Genomic DNA, 16,244 nt, shown 5'->3' with positions numbered 1-16,244 from the left:
CTCCATGGCAAAAAATACAGTATGCATTGTATAACCATAGGATATGCATGGGCTAGAGGAAATCAGCCTAGCTCAAATGGAAACCAAAACAGTGACTTGTCTAGTGTGGTACTTATGAGCATAGGAGCTAGATACTGACTGCCGGGAAAGAGGCCCTGCTCCACCACTCAGTCCCAGCTGTACTTAGATTCATGACTTAACCCATGTATGGTACAGCTTCCTCATTTTAACATAGGTTACTGTTAGCATAAGATGATCTCTTTAGGATTAAATGAATTACCACATATAATACACTTTGAGCAGTGACTGAGCATAGTAAAACCCAATACAAGGTAGTATTTCTTAGTACTGTCTTTTTTATAAGTATTCCTTAGCAAATCAGACAGAAGTAATTGCCACACATTCACTGGGCTTGGTAAAACTCCTTCAGAAAACTCTTAGTAAGAATCTCATTAAAATCACAAAGAAGAAAGTTTTATTTAAGCCAGAAGGGTTACTCACAGCTTATAGACTGTAGACAGAAATTTCTGAAGGATTATCCAATATTTATCTAATTAATTCTTGGTTGAGAGAGGACACCAGAGGTAAAAGAGTGAATATAGTGTGTCTGAAAAGAGAATCTGCATTAATAGAATTCAACATGCAAGTAAAATACAGAAATATTTAAACTATAAATAATACTAAAAACAAGTTCACTACCTTACTTGAATAATGTGGCCTATTGTGTAGAATGAGCTTCTCCATTAAATAATCATCATCATAGCCAAGCTTGTAGGCGCACGCTTGTAATCCTTGCGCTTGAGAGGTGGAGACAGGAGGATCACTCAGGTTCAAAGCCAGCCTCACTGGCTTAAGAGACCCTGTTTCCAAATAAAAAACATGAAAATAGGTATGAGAGTGTAGCCCGGAGGTAGAAGGGTTTCCAGGAAACCCAGTACCATTAAAAAAGAATGATCACCATCATTACTTTTAACATCATGAATTTTGATATAGTTCAAAATCTCCCACATTGTTGCAGGTCCCTGGGGCATTGTTTGAGGGGTCCTTGAATCTGGGCAGCTGTAGTTCCCTACACCTGCTGAGCTGGGCCTCCCCACAGATCTCTACAGCAAGTAGAGAGAGTCAGATTCTATGCCACCGAGTCAGATTCTATGCCTTTGTGGTTAATGTTCTGTAAAAATATGTATTGATGACTGCCAAATTATCAGAAATGGCACACATCCTCTCCTCTCCTTTATTCAGAGAAAATTGATGTGTTTCTTGCATTTGTGTATAAGAGCTAGCATTCTTGATAATCTAATTTTTATTTTAAGTGATACACAAAATCACAAAATTGTATTGATTGATGGAATACCATGTAATATTTGATACACGTATAATTTGCCCAATATTTAAATCAAGTTTATCAATTATCTCCTAAAACATTTATACTTGTGATGGAAACTTCCCAAAGCTTTTCTTTCGAAATATACAGAGCATAACTGTTAACTATAGTTACCATACTGTGCAATAGTGCCCCAGAGCTTCTTGCTCCCATTTAACTGTAGCAGTACCCATTGGTCGACCACCACTCCCTTCTCTGTCCCCAGCCACTAGTAACCATCATTCTTCTGTCCACTTCTATGAAATCAGCTTTTCCAGATTCCTGTCTACTTAGCAAGGTATTTTTGTGTTCTACCTCTTCAGTACATATATACTTTATTGGTGGAGCGATTATTTTTATATTCTTGTTTACTAATTCTATTTTCTGTGTTATCTCAGCCTATATTCACATTGCTTGATTTTTTTCCCCTTTGAGAATCTTATGTTCCTCAATTTATTCTGTGTTATTTTTTAAATTATAGGTTAGACATTGTTAATTCTTCTTGGATTGGCAGTGGATGTTTTTGTTCCTATAAATATTCTTGAGGGTTATTCTGAAGACAGTTATTTGGAAACAGTTTGATATTTCCAAGACTTCTTAAACTTGTTGTGTAGGGCCAAACAACTTCTAGTCTAGCTACGTTTTTCCCACTACAGGGACACCACTTGAGTGTTATACCTGATCCTCCATGAATTTTGAGGTTTTCTACTCTGTGAGCTATTTCTAGTCCTGTGTTAGTCCTCAGAATTTCCCCATCTTAAAATTTTAAAGGATTATTTTCCTACTGTCAAGTAGTTCCCTAACAGATATGTGTTGATCAGTATTCATCAGAACGCATCCTAGAGGATGGGGTAGTGGGGATGTTCAGATTCATGTGGATCTTTCTGTTTCTAAATTTCTCTCCTCTCTGGTTCTTTAAAGGCCCTGCAAATATTACCTTCTTGTACCCCTCAGATCTGCAGCTCCACACTAGACAGCAGAATCTCTAGAAGCTGCTTCCTTGAATCTCTTCCCATGCTGTAATCTGGAGCAATTATAAGACTCACTTCCTTTCTTTCCAAAAATCACTGTCTAGTTCTGTATAAGGGTCAAAGCCTAAAATCCATTGTTTTATATAGTTTACCCTGTTCTTTTGTTTAAGGCTGAAGAGTAAATCCCATGCCTAATGCAGTATCATGTCATATGTGAAAGTTTCTAGAAGAGTCTAATTACAAACCTTTTCCTTTTTCTTGGTAAGCTTGGAATCAGGACAAATTGAGGTAATGGGAAAACTGTGAAATCTACAATTTTAATTGTTAGTGTTTAATCAAACTCCTAAATATGAGAGTAAATTTTTCATGAGGAGACTTTATGAAGGCATTGGGAAGTAGAGAGGGTTGTTTCATGAGTGTGATTTGAAACAAACACAGTTTGAGATTTATTCAGCACCTATGCAGTAATCAGAAGGAAATAACTAACAGGAATTTAAATATCCAAAGGTGAAACTGAGAACAGTGGTCAGATAGATCTATATTCCCAGTTTAAAATGCAATGCATCTACAAGATTCTTACAAAATATTTCTACAAAATGCTTACAGACATCAATTCCATTTTTTCTCAACTTTAATACTGTCATACCACCTAGTATTTATGTCCTAGGTTATTTTACTTACTAAATATTTGTTTTATTGAAATTTAATTTGTGCATAAAACAAATATGATTAATGTCTAAAATCTGCTGAATTCAGAAATGTATATCCATACTGTTGTCATCACCATAATCCAGATAATAAACACATTCACCACTTCCAAACATTTCTTCGTAGTCTTTTTGTTTTGCCATTGTTATTGCGTGGATTAAGTCCCTCCACCTCAGATATGAAAGCCATTGTTTCTGATCAGCCTGGGGACACTGAGAGTCATGGGTCCTGCCCCTCATGGAATCTGGGAGGTTTCTCTTGGACACCCTCATCTTCCTTCAGATGGAACTGACTCATGAATCATATCCTTTAAACAGGGCCTAAAGTCTATCACTGAAACTAGGATTTCACAGTCTCGTATTGCTGTGACTGTAGTCAGGAATATATGTGAGATTTCACATACTGGATCATTTATATTTTGGGTAAAAGCAACCTTTCTAGTTAGTATAATTCTGATGACCAGTGCTACTTATATTTAGTTCCTCATTTCCTCAAAGTCAGAACTCTGACAATTATAAAACCTTCATTCTGCCCATGGAGGCAGAAAAAAATCTCATTGGCCACTGTTTACATTCCATTATCTTCTGCAACTATTTTTGGTATCTTCATATATTTATTTGATGAGAGAATATGAACAAACAAATTAAAAACTATAAGCAATTTAGTTAAGAGTTTTCAGAATATCTGGTGGTGGCATTCCCTTTAAACTATGGCATTAATCAAGAACTTTACAAAACATAAAATAAGTTTCAAGAAAGAGCATGTTATAGTTAGAGATAGAATGCCCCCTGAAAAGCTCATGTTCAGAGTTGATACAACGAAGTTATAAAGTTGTAGTCTCATCAGTGTGTAAATATTTTGATAGGTTTACTGGCTGGTAAACTAGGCAGGTGGTGCATGGCTGGAAAAAGTGGATCCTTGGAAGTGTGGCCTTGGGGACTGTGCTGGTGTCTTTGAATCCCCTTGCTTGCTGGTTCTCTTCTCTGGCCATCATGTTGTGAGAGCAGCACTCACACTTTCCCTCTCTCTGCTTCCTCACACAATGCTTTGAGATGCACAGATGTAACCCATCTAGCCTGACATGGACAGAAACTCTGAAATTTCAAAGAAAGAAAACTATGAGCAACCAAATCTTCCTTTCTCTAAGTCGTGTGGTCAGATTTTTCAGACCAGTAAGAATGTTGAGAAAATCAGAGTATTTTTAGCTAGCAAGCTCACTAAAACTACTATGTATCTCCTGAAACAATTTACATAGAAAGCATAGGTGATAATTACACATGTAAGTGCTAGTTGCTATAATTTACTCTTGCATCTTATGTGACTTTCTCTGAATCTATTCTCCTAACATTGTAGGTATTAAAACATTCTCAAAACCCAAATGAAATCTTTTAAGGAAATTAAAAATAGACTTTGTAGCCAGGTGTGGTGGCACACTCTTGTAATCCCTGCGATGGTAGGCAGAGACAGGAGGATCGTGCAGGTTCAAAGCCAGCCACGCTGGCTTAAGAGACCCTGTTTCCAAATTTTAAAAAAAAGTATAAAATAGGTCTGGGAGTATAGCCCAGAGGTAGAAGAGTTTCCAGGAACTCCAGTACCACCAAAAAAAGAAAAAAGACTTTGTAGAGTTTTGATTATTAAAACAAATCCAGAAATAAATGGTCTACCCAACTTGAAAACTATAAACTTACAGTAGTCAAAATTGCCTGGTATTGGTGAATGCATAGAAATATATGTAAATGAAACAGAATAGAGGAAATATAAATAGCCCCTAACTTATTTTTGGTGAAAATATAAAAATAATTTACTTTAGGAATGATGTCTTTTTCTACAAATAGTGCTTAAAACAAGTGAGCATCTATAGGCAAAAAATAAATCAAAAGAAAAAAAGAACTTCTACTTATATATTACATCTTTAAAATAAGTAAAAAATGGATCATGACTTAAACATAAACTCTGATCCTCATTATGAGATACAATGCACTGATAAATGCATATTTTTAAAAATGTATTTTAAGGTATATATGATTAACATATATAATATGTAATAAATAATTAGCACTCTTTTGAAAAATTAGAAGAAAATCATCAGTACCTACATAGGCCTTGGCAAAGACTTGACAATAATAGCATGGACCATAAAATTAAAAATTATTACATAAAGACATCATCAAAATTTAAAACTTCTTACTCAAAAAAGGCTCATTAAAAGAAAAAAAGGCAAGCTACAGAATTGGAGAAAATATTTTCAAACCATATATTTGACAAAGATTAATATCTAAGATATACAAAGTACTCTTAAAACTCAAGAAAAATTCCAGTTTACAACCTAGCAAAAGATATTAGATGATATTTCAGAGGAGAAAATACAGATGTCAAAAAAACATGAAAAGATGTCCAACATTAAAAATCATTAGGGAAATATAGAATAAACTTCAATAGATATACTAATCATTTGTCAGAACAGATAAAATAATAGAAACACCAAGTGGTAGTGAGCAGGAGGAGAAACTCAATCACTGAGATAGTGAGGGTGGGAAAATAAAAGTTACAGCCAGTCTGGGAAGCATATTGGTAGTTTCTAAAAGTGAAACTACCATATGACCCAGCAATTACAATCCTAAGAAATGAAAATTTATGTTCACACAAAAACCTACATATGAATGCTTATTGCTTATTTGACTTATTAAAGTCAAAAATCTGAAATAGTCTAGATTTCCTAAATATGAGAATAGTTAGGCAAATTGTGATACATCCATACTATGGAATAAGATTCAGTATTTTAAAATAACAAACTATTCATACATATAAAAACTTGGACGAATCTTAAAGAAATATGATGAGTGGGGAAAAGGACAGTCCTACAAGGTTATATACTATATGATTCAAGTGATAAACAATGGAAAATAAACTGGAGGTTAGTAGGGGAGGTGTGGGTGAAATACAAGTGGGTGCAGCTGTACAGGGAGAAACAGGGATCTTTTTGTTGTGGGAACTGTGCATCAGTGTCAATATCCTGGTTGTGACACTTTGCTATACTTTTGCAAGATGTTACCCTTAAGGGGGATTGGGTAGAAGATGCATAGATTTCTCCATTATAGGTGTGTGTGTGTGTGTGTGTGTGTGTGTGTGTGTGTGTGTGTGTGTGTTGCTAGGAATTAAACCCAGGGTCATTCTACCTCCAAACTACCTCCGAGATTGATTTTATATTTTACTTAAAAGTGGGATCTTGCTAAGTTGCTGAGACTTTCACTAAGTTGCTGAGATTGACTTTGAACCTGCAATCATCCTTTCTCGGCCTCCCAAATAATAAGATTATAGGCATGGGCCATCACACCTGGCTCTGAACTTAAAAATATTTTTGTATGTCAAGACAAAAGACAAATCATATCGAATTGTGAAAGCTTAAAGTGTTATTTCCAGTTACTCCTGGAGCAACAGTATGGCTAGTCTTTTCTTAGGTAAAAATCTTGCCTTAGTCTTAGGCTACAAACATTTGATGTATTTCTCTGATGGTTAGTCTGGATTTTCAACTTGACTAGATCATTTAACAGCTAAGATGATGTGACTTTGTTGTGTTGGTGAGATGATTGGTTTATGTAATGGTGTATTAAAGGAGAAGTCCTGCCCTGAGTGTAGGCAGCATGGTTTTGATAGGCACAGAATCTGGATAAATGAAGGAGAAAGCTGTTGTGAAGGTATGCATGGTTCTGAAAATAATTCGTCTGCTTTCATCTGAGAGATCAGCCTTCAGATCTTCAAACTGGATCTTCACCATACTTTATCTGGAGAGTGCCTGGCCTTTCTATCGTGGACTGGTACTGAATTAGTGATTGCTCCAATTCTGAGACTCTACATCGTAGACCACTTCACCAGCTGCTGGTTCCTCCTGCTCTCCTCCTGCAGATGGAAACCTGGAACTACACTGCTTTGGACTATAAGATGATTTGATAAATTCCCTTTTTTCCATATATATGTTCTGTGGGTTCTATTACTCTAGTGAACCCTGACTAATATAACTGCTTAATTTGTCCATATCAATGGAAAAAACTAAAGAAGAGTTTAGACTGCTTGAAAGTTTACAGAGAATTTCCTAGATTAGCCTTCTTTACTTTTTAATCACAAGTTGTAACCCGTCTTTACTTTTTACTTACCAGGGTTATTCTAAGGTCTCGGGATAATTAAACTCTTAAAGTGTTTCTGGCAATACTTATTGGCCAGGCTGGTCTTAAGCATCTCCTCTCTTCAGTGTCAGTGTTATTTTGCATATTGATGTGGCAAAGTTTTGTGGGAGTATCTGAGATACTTATTCCTAACATCATGCTAATACCTCTGAGTACAAATTGTAATTGAAACTAAAAATCATAGAAATGGAGGCTAGCAAAGAAGATGTCAAATGTATGGGGCTGGTGACAAATGAGATTTTAGAGATATAGTACAGAAACTTTTCAGATTTACCTAAAATTTTAGCATACTAAAAAGACAGGTGTGTTACTCTGCACAGGAAGGAGTGATATTAAGACTCATTTTTCTATCCTTACTTTCATTCTTAGAATCCATCTGTTTTTCATTCCTATTATCTGAATTGCTGATGGAGTGCTTTTTAAAAACACTCAGAATGTCAGTGTGTGAATTGAAATATGTATCATAGCATAATCACATAATCTCAAAGAACTTCTACATTGCTCATTTTTATTAGAGCCTGATTAAGTGCCTCCTAAGAGGCAAAGTGACAGTATCTGAATTATAAAAGCAGGCATTATTATAATTCTACTAGATCTGCTCCATAAAGAAATTTTAGTTTGTGAGTTTTAGTTTAGAAGTTTCCAAAAATTATTTGTTGGCATTTTCTAATCTCCCTTTTTATTCTCTTAGTGGAAAAATGATGATTTGATAGTGCTATTCACCTTTCAGTTATTGCTCTCAATTCTTATAAGAGTATGTGAAAGAATTCTCAAGAAAGTTGGAAGATCAGCCATCCTCTTTCTTTTTTAATTTTTAAATTTTATTTTATTTTTTCTGTGGATCATATTGAAATTGGCATACATTAACACAGTGGTTGGTGCCCTCCTCCCCCCACTTCACCTTCCTCCCTCCCAAAAATGAATGTCCAGGTTGACCACGCTACATTCACACTTATACACATATTTGAATGTAGTTCCTTTATTAATCAACCTCAACCTTCTTCCTGTCCTATACTACTTTTTTTCTAATTTTGCCGAGGTTTCCCCTCCATTATTTGGAGTCCCTCCGGTGTCTCTAATACTCCCTAGTTTTGGCATATTAGAGAAAATATATGTCTCTTCTCTTTCTGTGTTTGAATGATCTCACTTAACATGTTCTCCAGATTTTTACATCTTCTTGCAAGTGACATGACTTTGTTCTTCTTTATTGCTTAGTAGAATTCCATTGTGTGTATTTCCCATAATTTTGTAATCCATTCATCTGTTGATGGAGACCTAGGCTTGTTTCATATTTTGGCAATTACAAACGGTGCTGCTATGAACATGGGTATGCATATGTTACTGTAGTTCTCTGATTTCAGCCCCTTTGGAAAGATACTCAGGAGTGGTATAGCTGGATCATATGGTGGATCCATTCTAAGTTTTCTAAGGAATTTCCACACTGATCTCCATAGCAGCTGAACTAGTTTGCTCTTCCTCCAACAGTGTAAAAGACTTTCTTTTCCCCACATCCTCACCAGCATTTGTTGTTATTTTACTTCTTTATATTTGCCACTCTAATTAGGGTTAGATGGAATCAGCATAGTTTTGATTTGCATCTCCCTGATGGCTAATAATGTTGAACATTTTTTTCATGTATCTATTGGCCATTTGTATCTCTTCTTTTGTGAAGTGTCTATTCAGTTCAGTTCCCATTTCTTGATTGAGTTATTTGTTTTGTTAGTGTAGAGTCTTTTGAGGTCTTTGTATACTATTATCTTTAGGTTCTTCATAATTTCCTTTGATGAGAAGAAACTTTTTAGTTTTATGCCATCCCACTTGTTAATTCTTGTTTAAATTTCCTGCACTTTGGAGGTCTCTTTGAGAAAGTTATTGTGTTTGCCTATAATATAATGTAACTAGAAAATTTAAGCCCTGGATTTCTTACTCCAGAGCCATGCTCTTAGCACTCTCTTGGGACTTTCCTAATCTTAAATCAGACAATAGTACTCTGAAGAACAACCTAAATGTAATATAATGTTAGATGATAATGTTCAAATACCTTTGCACTACACCCTTTTAAGAAACCTTTCTTCACTTTCTTCCCATCCGCAGGCTTTCATAACTCCCTGCGAACATTCTAAACACCTTGGTTTGCCTACTTTAGAATCAACTGATTAATCATGCAAGAGGATTAAAATTTTACACCTTTTTAGAATCCTCTTGATAATTTCCTTTTAATTTTTATTTTTAATATTTAATTGGAAATTATCGTATTCAAGATGTACGGCATTATGGCTCAGTGCACATATGCATTGTGTGACGATTAATAAACACATCCATCACTGCCCATGATAGATACTAGGTCCTCATAACTTGTTAATCTTATAACTAAAAGTTTGTACCTGTTAACCAACATTTCTCCACTTTTCCTACCCTCAGAACCTGGTGACTGTTTTCATCTCTGTTTCTATAAGTTCAGTGGTTTCAGACTCCACATTAAAGTGAGATCATATAGTACTTGTGTTTCTGTGTCTGGCTTATTTTACTTATTGTCCTCTGGGCTTATTCATGTTGTTGCAAATAGTAGGATTTCCCCTTAATGACTAAATAATAAACATATATCAATAGAAACTTAGGTGTATCCATATCTTGTCTATTGTGTATCAGGCTACAATGAGCATAAGGATAGAGAGATATCTCTCAAGAAACTGATTTCATTTCCATTGGATATATACCCAGAGATTGGGTATATATGCTATATATATACTGAATTGGTGGTAGGTCTGTTTTTAATTTCTTAAAGAATCTCAATAATCTTTTTCAAAATGGGCTGCACCAAGAGAGTACAATAGTTCTTTTTATTCACACTTCTACCAATATTTATCATCTTTTGTCTTTTTGATAATAGTCATTCTAATGTAAGGTGATATATTATTTTAATTTGTATTTTTCTGATGATTAATGATGTTGAGTACCTTTTCATAAACTGTTAGTTATTTGGATGTCTTTGGAAAATTGTCTGTTCAGGTCTTTTGTTCATTTTTCAACTAGGTATAATTTTTTATTTTATTTATGTACGTATTTATTTTACTTTATTTTGCTATATAGTTGTATGAGTTCCTTGTGTACATTTTTGAGTGTTATCCTTTATGAGGTTTGAAATTGCCAAATTAATAAACTAAAGATAAAAAACATATAATCAGGTGATAGTTTGTTAACTCATGGTCTTGATGAGTGTTGCTCACATCCTTGACAGCAGAGTTTGGTTCAGGCTACAAGAGGTAGCTGGGCCATCTGAGTAGTTGAGTCTTTGTTTAGCACAGAGAAAACAGTCAAAGGCTTGGGATGATGGTCTGTAGTGTCTGGCTTCACAAGAATCTGCCGCTTTTTTGCTGGAGGTCTCTTGGAGCCTTGGTGTAGGCACAGCCTGGCCAAGATGGTGCCACTGCTGCTGCTGTACTCCACTCAACAGGAAGGGAGGAAATCAATGAGATGGTAACATGGCTTTTCTGACCCTCTGGTATTTAATTCTGTGATGTAGCTCATTTAACCACTATCACCATGAATCTATTTCTCAGTACAATCCAAATATTGATGTGAATCCAGTATCCAGTGCCCAGATCCCAACAGAATAAGTTGGTAAAAAAAAAAAATAAAGATAACAATGATGTAGTAGGTAAGAACCCACAAGAGTATCACACTCAGTATCAGGAAAAGAATAAAGAGTATGATAAGCTCCATGAAGAATATACCAGAAAATCCCAGGAACTAGAGATGAAGAAAACTGCGATTGAACTTTTAATGAAACAGTTAACATATGTGAAGAGTAGTGTCACACACAACACAACACAGCAAAGAATATATGGCGTGATTTCAGAGAGAGAAATGTAAAGGAAAATGAATGAATTATGGTGAATTGTGATAAATTGAAGTTATGTCTTGGTGAGATTAATGATAGCAAAATGCATCTAGAGCAGAAATTTTAAAAAAACAGGCTTTGGAAAACCAGCAAGTAGATTTAAAAAAGAATTTTTAAAAGACCTGATAACAGCTGCACAAGAGCCGAGATCAGCATCTCGTATGGCTCAATCACAAAGGAGTGAAACAGAAGCGCCTGAACCCCTCTCTGAGAATCAAAAATAAAGATGCCTATGAGACTTATTTTATCCATGAGGAAGATGAAAACATTCCACATAATGATGAGAAAACCTGGTTTGTTTGTTAGAGACATCAATCATGTACAAGCAGAAGACTTGCTTTATGGGAAATATGATGGTGCATTCTTAATTCATGACAGTAGCAAGAAAAGATGCTATGCCTGTTCTGTGATTGTCTATGGTGAAGTGAAACATTGTTGTGTCATGTATAGCATGGCTCAAGGGTATAGCTTTGAAGAGTCCTACAAGCTGTACAGCTCACTGGAAGAGCTGTTGTTCCATTACCAGCCAACATCCCTAGATCAGTACAACTCCCTCAACGTCAGGCTCTTCTGCCCTGTCCATGCACAGATGAGCTCACTCTGCAGGTAAAAAGGGAGTGAGAGGGATCTGACTCTCTCACATTTTTCTACAGTTTTTATTACACTATAATGAAGACATTATTTCTACAAAGACTGCTGTTTTTGCAGAAGTGAACAGTAGCCAACTGGGACAGGGTAGAGGGGCTCAGGATTTCTGGGACTTAGCCATGCTCTACACTGACATACTAAACTGAGAGCAGATGTTGCTTGGGAAGTCTTTCATTTTTCCTCACCCTCAACAGAATACAGTAGGCTGGATGGGGGGAGGGCTGGGAGTTGTATTTGGAAGCATCTGAAGAGTCTATATCTTCCTTTAGTCTTCAACTCTGAGAGCAGGGGTATGGCTCTGTTGGAAGTTCTGTTTTCCTCTGGATACTCCTCCCCCCAAAAGGCTATTTTTCTGTGGTAGAATGGGATTTGGTTAAAAATAACAACAGAAAAAAAAAAGGAAAATAGGAAAGCTTGGGATTTCATTTAAAGAATTTAAGTCAAGGGGTAAAAAACCTTTCAATTGAAGGTACTTATTTCTCACTTACATAATTTAAGCTTCAGCCTCTCATTCTCTCCTTCCTCTAAAGAAGAATCATGTTCAATAACCAACAAACCAATGTTTGCTGCCAAGCCAAGACTAACGGAGAAGGTAGCACTAGTAGCCAAATGCACACTTCTGTACCAAAACTTGAAAATAAGGAAGCTAGAAATGTGAGTTCTAATAAACACTGGAATTGGTCAGTGTATTTCTCTGTGCCCCACCTTTGTTTCTCAAAGATGAGGAATAGCCTTCTTTTTGTGAGAATAGTGAGATTTAATTAAAAAATGAAGTTGATGCTTATGTGGTATTTCCTTAACATAAAGAATGGTTTATTGTTTGAAACAAACAAACAAACATGATCATTTCAACAGTTGCAGAAAGCTCATTTGACAAAATTCAACACCTGCTCCTGACCAAAGAATTCAACAAATTAGATATAGAATGAATGTACTTCAACCTATGAAAGGTGTTGTATTACAAGTCCATAGTTAACATTATACTAGACAGCTAAAGCTAAAAGATGATCCTTTAAGATAAGAAGGAAGACAAAGATTTCCAACCTTGATAGTTTTATCAGTATGGTGCTGAAAGTTCTAATCAGACCAACTAGGTAATAAAGAGAAAGAAAAATAATCTGAACTGGAAAGGAAGAAATTAAATTGTCCCTGTTTTAGAGATGACATGATCATATAATAAAAAACCTTACAAAATTTCTCAAAAAAACTGTTAGAACTAATGAAAATCTGTAAAGGTAGAAGATATAAAAATCAATATTCATAAGTTAGTAGGGTGTCTATATACTTTTGGCATTTCTATATATAATATAAATTAAGAAATTATATCATTTATAATAGCAAGAATAATAAAATTCTTAGAAATGGATTTATCTAAGAAAAACTATATATACTGAAAATTATAAAACACTGATGAACGAGATAAAAATCACAAATAACAATAACAACATAATACAACATTCATTTCACATATTTTTCCCAAAGAAATATATCTAATAACAATTAAAATTTCTTAATTCATGACTACCACCTTTCTTTGAAGTAATTACTAGCCTGAACTTGATGTGTATTTTTTTCCATCTATCCCTGATTTCTTATTTTTTCTACGTTTATACATATGTATAAATAATTTATGGTATTATTTTAGAGTATTTTTTTGCGGTGCTGGGGTTGAACCCAGAGGTATTCTACCTTCGAGCTATACACCCAGCCCCATTTTTTATTCTTTAATTTGAAATAGGGTCTCACTGAGTTATAAAAGGTCTCCTTAAGTAGTTGAGGCTGTCCTCAAACCCCATCTTCCAGTCTCAATCTCTCAAATGCTGGGATTACAAGCATGCACCACAAGCCAAGCTTTTTAGAGTGTCTAAAATGTTTTATATAATTCATTATATTTCGGGTATATTTTTACAGTTTAATTGTTCTCATTAACTTTATTTATTTATTTATTTATTTATTTATTTATTTATTTATTTATTTTTGTGGGTCTGTGGGGCCTTCGACCTCCGAGCTACACCCTCTATTTTTTATTCTTTATTTTGAAGCAGGGTCTCACTAAGTTGGAGAAGGCTTCACTAAGTAGCATAAGGCCTCTTCTGCCACTAAGTTGCAGAGGCCTCACTAAGTAGCTGAGATCCTCCTGTCTCAGCCTCCCAAATGCTGAAATTACAAGCGTGCAGCAGCATGCCCAGCTCCATATTAATATATTTAGATTCAGTTTATGAACTTTAATTTCTGTGTAGTATTGGATTTTATTTTAAATGACCATTTTTATTCATTAACCTAATAATGAATAAGTACTTTTTTCTATTTTTAGTAACTAGTTTATGAATAATTCCTTTTGTTCATATATTTATTTCTCTAGAAAAGAGTAATAAAATCTAAATTTTTCAGTCCTATCTAGAAAATGGGCATTCTCAATCTTATGATATTACCCAGTTGCATCCTTTCATACTCCTGACAATCTATCTATCAAGGTTTCTATTTGCTTCCATTCTTGCCAATACTTATTATTAGACATTTTAATCCTTAGAATGCTCATAGAAATTTACTTTGATATTACTTTAACATTTCCCCAGTGAGTCGTAATGTTTATTTTCCCTACTGTTTATTTTTATGGCCTTATAGTTGTCCTTTAGATACATATCCTTTTTCTAGATAGTAGATTGTTTTGTATTTTTCATATTTTAATGATAGGTATTTTTGAACCTCCAATTTTTATTTTAATATAGTAAAACATATAATATTTTCCTTTAACATTTTTTTGTCCTATGCAACTTATATAAGAAACACTTCCATGCCCCCAAGGTAATAAAGCATTTTTTAAATATTTTGTAGCAAAGCTGGGCATGGTGACACACATTTGTAATCCCAGTATTTGGGAGGCTGAGACAGGAGGATTGTAGGTTCAAGGCCAGCCTCAGCAAATTGAGGCCCTTGGAAAGTTAGTGAGACCTTGTTTCAAAACAAAGAATAAAAAATCGGGCTGCTGGGGGTGAAGTTCAGAGGCAGAATGCCTATGGATTCAATCCCCAATGCCAACAAAAAATTTTATAATAATATTTATATATTAAGTTAGACTATTGTTTTTCTTCCTTTTGTCCTTGTCCAATTTGATTATTAGAATTATGCCAGTATTATGTGAGTTGAATAGCATTCCTACTTTTTTTTTCAACAGGAAAAAGAACACACAAAATTTATTACATGGCTAAATTATGAAAATGTTAGACTCCTATTTCCTAAAATCATTTATATTACCTATGTATTCTCTTTCATTTATGGCTTCATAGAAATTAATTATATAAAAATCTCCAAAATTCCCCCCAATACTCTGTAATAAAATATTTCAAGCAAATTAACATAATTTCAGTTACTCTCCCATACCCACACCTAAAGTCTACCTTATTAACATTTTACTCTGCTAACTTTATCATTTATCTGTTCATATGTCCATTCTTCTACCCAAGTAGGAGTTTTGATTAGTAAGGAAATTTCAACTCCTAATTCTGTTTCTTTAGTGTTATAGATCAAGTTTTCTTTTTTTCTTTTTGCGGGTCTGGGGATGGAACCCAGGGACACTTGACCTCCGAGCCACACCCCCCGTCCTATTTTTTTTATTCTTTATTTTGAAACCGGGTCTCACTAAGTTGCGGAGGGCCTCACTAAGTAGCTGAGGCTGTCCATGAACTGCGCTCCTCCTATCTCAGCCTCCGGAATGCTGGGATTACAAGCAAGTGCTTATATGTAAATTTAAACTTTTATTTTTAAATTTTGAGTATAGAGCTTTTAATAAAATTTCTAATATGATCTTTGTTATATTAACTAGCTTATTATATACATGTCTATGTGTACCTATATATGTGTTTATATGCATATATGTATGTATATATATATATACATGTATGTATGTATGTATTTGTTTATACTAAGGATTGAACCTAGCTACCACTGAAGTACATCTCCAGAACTTTTTATTTTTTATTTTGAGTCACTAATGTGCTAAGGCTGGCCTCAAATGAGATCTTCCTGCCTCAGCCTTCCAAATCACTGGGATTATAGGTATGTCTGCCATGCCTGGATTAGATGCTGTATATTTTAACATTACCTCATATCTTTTTTTTTTTTCTTTTTACAAATTGACCATAAGCTTGTTCACAAAAACAATTTAACATATTACACAGTATCAGTGTTAGGCCAGGCAATAAAATCAGTCATTAATGGCAAAAGGATATTTTAAAACAATGTATATGTTTGGAGATTTAAAGACATTTCTCTTTTTTTTTCTTTTCTTTTCTTTTTTCTTTCTTTCTTTTTCTTTTTCTTTTTTTCTCTCTCTCTCTTTTTTTTTTTTTTTTGCATTACTGGGGATAGAATCCAGGGGCATTGCACCTCCAAGCTACATTCCGAGCGCTATTTTTAGTCTTTTAATTTTTGAAACAGGGTCTGACTGAGTTGCAAAGGGCCTCGCTAAGTAG

General features: G+C 34.7%; 1 pseudogene across 1 annotated transcript; it reads left to right on the top strand.

Moving 5' to 3' along the window:
- Nucleotides 1-6,713: 6,713 nt before the first annotated feature.
- LOC308266823 (phosphatidylinositol 3-kinase regulatory subunit gamma-like) lies at nt 6,714-11,734 on the top strand (annotated as a pseudogene). Its single transcript has 2 exons — nt 6,714-6,737; nt 10,812-11,734. The product of its transcript is annotated as a phosphatidylinositol 3-kinase regulatory subunit gamma-like (transcript).
- Nucleotides 11,735-16,244: the final 4,510 nt, after the last annotated feature.

Source organism: Muscardinus avellanarius (genome assembly GCF_963383645.1).
Source record: "Muscardinus avellanarius genome assembly, chromosome: 9".
Taxonomy (NCBI): domain Eukaryota; kingdom Metazoa; phylum Chordata; class Mammalia; order Rodentia; family Gliridae; genus Muscardinus; species Muscardinus avellanarius.
This window is presented reverse-complemented; position numbering and strand designations above follow the sequence as displayed.